Consider the following 8,809-nt stretch of genomic DNA (forward strand, 5'->3'; position numbering starts at 1 on the left):
TGTTAGCATTCTCATCATACTGTCCCGCAATAGCCACAGGTTTTTTCTATGTTGTAGCTATAAATAGACAAATCTGCAAGTCCAATTGAATGCAGTCACAGAATCCCAGAATCGACTGGGTTGGAAAAGACCTCAGAGATCATCGAGTTCAACCCTTGGTCCAACTCTAGTCTGTTTACTAGATCATGGCACTAAGTGCCATGTCCAACCTGCCTTCCAGCAGGTTGACACTCCCTCCCAACTTGGTGTCATCAGCAAATTTGCTGATGATGGTCTCAATCCCCTCATCTAAATCGTCAATAAAGATGTTAAACAGGACTGGACCCAACACTGACCCCTGGGGAACACCACTAGTGACTGGCCGCCAGCTAGATGCAGCCCCATTCACCAGCACTCTCTGGGCCCGGCCCTCCAGCCAGTTCTTAACCCAGCGTAGAGTGCACTTGTCCAAGCCACGGGCTACCAGCTTTTGCAGGAGTATATTATGGGAGACAGTGTCAAAGGCCTTGCTGAAGTCCAGATAGACCACATCCACGGCTTTCCCCTCATCCACCAGGTGAGTCACCTGATCATAAAAGGAGATCAGGTTGGTCAGACAGGACCTGCCCCTCCTAAACCCATGCTGGCTGGGTCTGATCCCTTGTCCATCCTGAAGGTGCTGTGTGATTCCATTCAGGATGATCTGCTCCATAACCCTGCAGCCTGTAAGATTGTCACAAATTTATTCATCAAAATCTCTAAGTCCATTTTGGTTGTCGTATTATTGGATATTGTTTCCCCTTACCGGATCGAAGTCCTGTTTCAGATCTATCAGTGTAGTGTTTGCTTTACCGAAACATTGGCTGTTAGTACTAGTGGAAATACAGCATTTGAAATTTCCTCAGAGATTTCTCGCTTGAAACAAGCAGATCTGCACCATCCAAGCAGCTTCTTGGAGGACTGGCAACTAAACAGAATTCTCAGAAAACATTATTTGAGCTTACAATTTACTTAACAGATCTTGATCCAAAAGAGAGGGTATAGGGCTTTCTGGCAAATACAAGAATTCATATGGTAAAACTTATGTTCCAAATTTGGCATTCCATTGGTCTCAAAAAACGGCCTTTCTTTCTTTCTTTCTTTCCCATGACCTCAAAAACTAACACGGTGAATTTACGAAGAAGTCTCTTACAACTAGTTACCACAGAATAAGTCTATTAAAAAATGTTTTTGGTTTAATTTCCCAGCTTCATTAGAGCTATGGATCCACTGGCGATGCCTTTAAATTTCACCCTCAGACTCCTTCATGCAGTATTACAGTTCTCTAGCAGTAACATTGCTGGGGGGGGAGGTTGGGGGGGAAATAAAGCCTCCCTCTCGCCCCCGTCTGAGATGGCAAGATCTCCAGCTCAGCATGAAAACAAATCAGTCCAAACTCCACGTCAAACCAGCCTGGCTCCACTCCACATCCAGATTAGTACCAGTCTGACCCAGAGAAGCACTCAGCACTCTGACTTCCCAAAGCTGACCAGCGCAAAAAGACCGACTTGAGCAAGGAGGTAAAATGATGAGCTCTCTCCCCAGATGTGCCAAAACCTAGGAAACAAGACTGAAGCAAAAAGAAACAGCACCAACAACCCCTGATTCAAAGCCAAGAAGCAACGCAGTGCCACAACAAGGATGGATGACAACACTTTAAAAAAAAAAAATAAAAAAAAAATAAAGACAGGGGGGATAAAGCCCCCCTTTCTCTGCTTAGCAACAGGCAAACAGGTTTTTCCATTTTTTTTTTTCTTTATCTTCTTGCTGCAGTTTAGATATAGCCAAGGCCACGCAGGTGGTGTAATCGCTGGTACGAAGTGGGAGGCTCTGGCCAATTCCTTGGTTACAATGAGCTGAGTTTATCTTGCAGCTTGACACAGGCCTGAAATTTACGTTAAAGTTGTACAGCACAGGCCTGGGATATTTCGCTTTTTTGTATTCCCATTTTATTCGAAACATAATACACTTTATATGCAATTCCAATTAGTTCAACAGTCATTACATTCCTCAGCCCCATTTGCAGATGTCAAAAAACAGCATATTAAACATCCATCCATTATTCCATTTTCCTAGATCCAAATCAGTTCATATTCTAGCAATTTTAAATACAGCCTCATGCAATACCAAGTTCACATCCATCATAGCATTTAGGTTTTTTTGTTTGTTTGTTTGGGTTTTTTTGGTTTTGCTTTTGTTTTTTTTTTTTTCAATGCGAATCAGAGTTTAAAAATTTGAATTCATTTCTGGTCTCAAAATTAGCAAATTAGCTCACAGTACTGTACTTCATCCATTTTTTTCCAAAGTTCTGCAGAACAACATTAATTGCAATACAGCACTAAAACCCAGAATTCCACATTTAAGCCACATTCGAGTACAATACCGTTTCAAGTTTTCTTTTATCAGAATATTTCCCCAAAAGTTACTCTAATGTGTAAGGATGCATCCTAAGGGGGAGCAAGGTGGTATTATAGTAGCGGAACCGCTTCCCATTTTGTAATTATCTCCCCAAACAAAATTCTTTTGGTACCAAATATATATATATGCAAACTAAAATACTGAGCTCAGATATGAAAACCAAATACCAAGTTCAAATATGCAGATGGATCACAGTTACACTAATTCAAGACAATATCTCAGTTTTTGCATTGCGCCTTCGAACCGCTTACTGCTCATCCAGGTGGAGGTACCGCTGGGTCTCCCTGACAAAATAGGTCAGTGCGCGCTGGAGCCCAATCAGCACCTGCCCCCCTGCTGCTCTAGCAAGCTGGACTGGGCAAGGCTTTTATTAGTGTCTCATCTGGTGCTCTACAACTGTTATCTCAAAACCAGGATTTTTTACCTGATGTGCGTACAGAAGAGCCAAATTTAGTACATCGTGATGAGACAGCCTATCACAGAGTTGCGCAAGTCTGAACGCCAGAATAAAGCTAGCATGCTAGAAAGAAAAGTAACAGCTATTACACACAAAATTTCACCATCACATTCACGCAGTAAAGAACTAAATTACTCATGATCTTCTGTATTATCACAAAACACACATTTTGAGTCCATGGGTTCTCATTATTTAGCAGTCTGTGAAATCACCGTACCACACAACAGATAAGGACCTACTAAAACTGCAACACACTTAGATACCCACAAAGAAAACAGGCTAACAAGGAAGACATCTACGATTGCTGTGTTATACTTAAAGATACTTAAAGGTTCTATTCTCCAGCCAGTTTCCCCATTCATTTAACTTGTACAGAAGCCACCACTGATTTCAGTATTTCACAAGATCCTCTTTCCTCATATTTCCAAGTTCTTTCCTATGTTTTAAAACACCTCCCAATACTGATTTCTTAGGAACACGACTGAAAACAGTCATTTCTGACCCCATCTTATAAGTAAAAAAAACGTGAGAAGGAGGAGGGAGGGAGGGAGGGAGGGAGGGGAAGCACAGAGCTGCTTGCAGCGCGAGTTGGAAAAGTGGGGAGAAGGTTTTATAGCGCACTTACACGATCAATACCACAAATAAACAACTGTAAAAACAACTAGTAAAACAATTAACTCACATTCCTGACAAGCTGCTTGATTTTCAGAGAGGCAATACACAGAAGCACGTAATATGTACTGTAAAACTCACAGATATGCAAGGTCTGCTGACTGCCTCAGTATTTCAGGAGCTAATTGTGCCTGTAATTGTGGTGTGCCAATTAGTGTCTCTTCCAAGAGTTGGGGGATACCCACACCTTTCAATGAATCCCGATCCTTCCGTCTTAAATGATCTAGAGCTGTTACATTCCGTAGATCTAATTTTGCTTGAGTCTTTCATGATTTTTATCTGGTCTCGGGGCAACAGGTACACATACTCCTTTTCCTTTTAACTTTTTAAGAAAATGCTGCGAACCCTCATCCTGATACAGGTAATTGACAATTAACTAATCAGCACTTAAAGAACTAACATTTGACAGTTAAAGAACTAACCTTACCCCACATCACTAAAGAACCAACAGAGAGCTAACCTTTTAACCCACATAGCCTTGCTTAGCTTTGTGTAACTTATTGTACGAGAAACAGGAGTTCACTGATGTCTTGCAAAGATAATAATTCTTGGGTGCATCCTTGGGTGAACTAGATAACAGAAACTTGGGCACAGGACAGAAGATACGCCAGTTTTAACCAACTCAGCAGTCTGAGTCCTAATCAACTCATCACACTGGACCAAAGGTGACCGTGTACACAGAAAGAGGACCCGGGTTCACAATCACTGCGCAGCTGCAACCAGGAGGAGCTGGAGGTGGAGACTATGGAAATGGTCTCCCGGAATTCATTATAATAAGAACCACCTTCTCGAGGACAGGTTATGAATATGTATAGGTGTTCCTAAAACTTTCATGAATATCTAACACTTTACTGCATTTAAACAAAAAGCTCACAGCTACTGTAAATTTACACACATCTTGGACAGAGCTATCCCCTGTGTGTCTGGCGTCAGAAATATATACCTTCTTTATAATCTCAAGGGCTGTAAGGTCAATTCCGCACCTCAATCCGGGTCATCAGATAACGCAGACTTGAATAGTGCTGGAGAATCATTAGTAACGGGGGATTTGGAACAATGACAATGCACATTTTCATGGTGTGTTTTATGTTTTTGTTTTTTTTTTTTTTCCAAATCTAGTCCAGGAAAGCCACCCCCCTCCACTGTCTCTGCCTGTTGCCTTTGCTCTTTTAATCCTCTCAAAGTCTCTAGCAACAAGTGCCATGTTGTTAACACTTCAGTTGTTTCTTTGGATCTTTGGGTAGTGCTTCGCCCCATAGTAGCATCCTTCATAAAGTCAGTTCCAGAAGGCTAATACCCTGCTTCTTCAGAAGCAATTTGCATGTAGATAATATAATACCCTCTTCTTTAGAGAAGTTCCCCCCCATGTTCCCTGTAGCTCACCAACTCTTGGTGTGATGTCTTTTCAAGGATCCGGATATTTGGCAGCTCTCCTCGGCTGCTCTATCAGCTGTACCGGGCTCCGGTAGCAAATTTAGCTACTAATGCTAAGCAAGTTATGCTAAACAATTTCTATATAAGTAGTATACCAAATTGTACAGCTGGGATCAAAACAAATACATGGGGATGTTGTGATTGCTGAAGGGAAATGCATGTGTTTCCTCTTCTAGATATTATTTGGAAAGTTATTTTGCTGTATTTTGTGCAAGTGTCTATGTTACTTAATGTGATGTGCCAAAATATTCTCGAAGTCTGACTGGCAGAGGGCCTGGGAGTTCTTACACTCCCAGCCCTCACCAGCATGAAGCACTACACATGATTCTCTTCAGCTCCCCTCATTGAACAAATCTTCCTCCATTACATAACCATTCTTATATGCAGGGCATGTATGAAAAAGAGAAATAAACTTAACAGTAAAGGTCATTTACACTGTTAAGCAGGCATTCTTTATTGACAGCTCTGGGGAACACTGGGAATTATTCTTCATAAGTGCTCCAATGACTGGATGCTCTAGAATTGCTTATATTTCCACAATTATTTCATATTCATGACGATTTTTTTTTTTAATTTTTAAGATACAATACATTTGTACTAGGAAATGATTGCATAAACATAAGATCAGAATGGATTTAGTTATTTCACGGTCTTTACTGCCATCTATCGTTTTTTTTAACCGGCATCACAGTCTCTTTCGGAGGGCTTCTGGGGGGTCTTTTCATGCTGATCTACCTCTGCATGTTGGCAGCTCTTCACACAAGCTCAATTGGTGCTCACTTACAAAGTAATTTATTATTTTCTTACTTACAATACACCTATTAATTTCTAGTTAAACATAAGCTAAGTACTCTGCTTCTAAACAATATATTACTTAATCTTCTGTCTCTAGCTTGTCATGCAAGAAGATATAAAATTTGAAAAATATCTCCTTGTTTAGCAGATAGTTAGAAAGCATTTATCATGCCTATTGATTAATTATGGGTATGTCCTTTGCAACTTAATCACAGTATACATTAATGTAGCAGTTTCTCTTCAATCCCCCCCTTTTTTTGAATCTCGCAAATTCTTTTGCACTTGCAAGAAATTATCATCTTTTATTTCTGAATGAAAGTATCTCCCTGTCTATTTTATACCTGAGTTTATTTCTTTTCCAAAGATCATAGTTATTTGTTACTTGATTACAAGATCAAGATGAACACTGCATGATGATACAAGTGAACACTATCAACACTAGTATCAGGAGCAGGGATACAATTAAATGTTTTAGCCAAGTCGAATTGGGCAACCAGAGGTGAGTTTGTGCCAAATTTCCTCCAAACCCCAAGATGTATCATCTTTGATGACTTCATGTAATACTTTGGTTTGTTACCAAATCAACCATAAATCTGCAGCTACTCTTCCTGACTGGTCTACATATACACAACAACTAGTATTAACTACCATACAAACTCCTCCTTGAGATGCTAACAATAAACCTAAAACCATTCTTTTTTGTAGTGCTATAGTGCTTAACTGAGAAACTTCTTCTTGAAGGGTTGTTATGGCATCTCTTGTTGCATTTTCTATTATTTCCAATGTTGCAGATATATTTACTGTTGCCTTTTCTATTTTGCTAAATCCTAAACATAGTAAGAACCATCTAGCAAAACTGTGAAATGATGAAGGTCTCTCTATCAGAGGATTACTCCTCTTGTGCATCTTCATGTATGAACCTATCAAAAAACCTTTTTCCAATTTCCTTACTACTGTTATGTTTGGAATTATAGCACCTAAAGTGCAAGTTCCTGTCCAATTAGCAGGTAAGATTTTCCGTTCTGTATTTCCACAAATTCAGTTCCACCCCTTTCCATTTGGTACCAGCCAATCAACTTCTTTAATCAGTCCAGATGCACTTATTTTCAGTCCGAATGTACTTATTTTAGTTTTCTTTGGGCATTCTGGAAAATTACCTAATCTTGGGCTGTTCAACTGATAAGGACACAAGTGACACAAGTACTATAATAATTAAAGGTTGCCATTTCTCCATCCCAACTTTGATGTGATTCACCATTTTGGCAGAATGCAAACCCCCCTCTCTCCCCCTCCCTCCTTCGATATGGAAGGAGTAGACACAATTCCTTCTCTCTCTGCTGTTTGAGGCTAACAGCTTCTTTTGTTTGGCCCCAGAGCACCCTGGCCAGGGCCGTTAGGAAAAGGGAGTGCCGAGGCACCAGGGAGACGCTGGGAGCCCATGGCCAGTGTGGGAGATGTTTGGAGGCTTCAGGGGCACCCCCACAGCCAGGGTGGTGGTGCAGAGAAGCTTCTGGAATGCCCACAGTCAGATCTGATCAGCCAATAAAAAACAGGACTCTCGTGGAGATGTGCGGCTTACGCACGATCTCTTGGAGTTACGAGCTTAGCCACTGCCACCAGGAGCCACGGCCCCCCCCTCCCCCGGATGGAGACTCCGCTTGCCTTGCTGCAACGTGTGTAAGTAAAATTAACCCTCGCAGGATTGTGAGTGTATCTCCTTTCCGTGCACATTTGCACGTGTATTTATACTTTCCGTGCACATTTGCACAAGTATTTTCTGTGCTCAATACGAGCACGTGTATAAATTAATCCTCACAGAATCGTGAGTGTATTTTCCTCCCGTGCTTCCACATAAACACGTGTAATATTCTGTGCACATTTGCACATGTATTTCTCCTCACAGGATTGCGAGTGTACTATAAATTTACCCTCGCAGAATCACGAGTGTACACTTCCCGTACTCAATACGAGTACGTGTATCCCTTTAAAATAATCCCACACCATGTTCAGGCAAGTGTGTACTCTTCCCGGACTCAGGGGTGGCTCGGGCATTGTTTTTGGTGAAACCATGTGTATGGACACTGTGGACGACCTGTTGTATTAGTTGCTTCCCCCTAATAATTTTCCTCAACTGATATCCGAACCTGTATTTAAATCACTTTTGGAGTGCTAAAACCCTGTTTCTCACTGGTTTAATAAAAGTTGCTTTGGACCCTGTTGTCCCTTAAACTAACCTCGGGGTGCCTCCGTGACAACCATGATCATCAAAAGAAGTATTTTTCCATAACTTTAACCGAGAATAGTTACCAGGAATTGGTATATCGATCAAAGGAGTACCCTTTTCAGAACGTTATGGAAAATGTGTTTGTGTGAACCAATGCAGGCACGTTGCAAGAAGAGACAGAGGCCACGAATGCAATTGCAAAGAGCAAGTTTTATTTTAGTTACCTCACTACCGGGGGATCGCCGAAGTAGCACCTAATCTCCCATGCAGAGGTGACACACGTGGGGATGCAGGCGCTGCTGAGTTCAACCCTGGCAGAACATCACTGGGCCTGCTGCGTTTTCCTGTATTTCAAGGCTTCAAGCAGGTGCAGCCTCGCACTCTTTCTCACAACAAAGCAGGAATCTCAGGTATAATGATAAGGTGCCTTAGAGTTTTTCACAGGCCTGTGTTACCTACTACAGAGGTTCTACTCATCAAGCACACAAGGTCAGTAAAACAATTAGTGTGATGTATGTGCTTTTTCTACACCCATCTGCAGTTGCTTGAACATATTTACAGTTAGCCTCCTTGTCATTCTTGCGCAATTCCCATACATTCCACCCCCTCACTCAAGCCACTGCTTCTGTTGGGGCCGACAAAGCCAGAGTTGTTCGTTTGGGCTTGTGAGGTGTAGCACAGAGCAATTTACAGGAGCATACAATAAACACATGCAGAAAAAGGAAAAAACATATTTCTACAATAATGCTTTAAATCAGGTGTCCCATTCATCTTGTCAAGGAATTAAACAA

The sequence above is a fragment of the Nesoenas mayeri genome (assembly GCF_963082525.1).
Source record: "Nesoenas mayeri genome assembly, chromosome: W".
NCBI lineage: Eukaryota > Metazoa > Chordata > Aves > Columbiformes > Columbidae > Nesoenas > Nesoenas mayeri.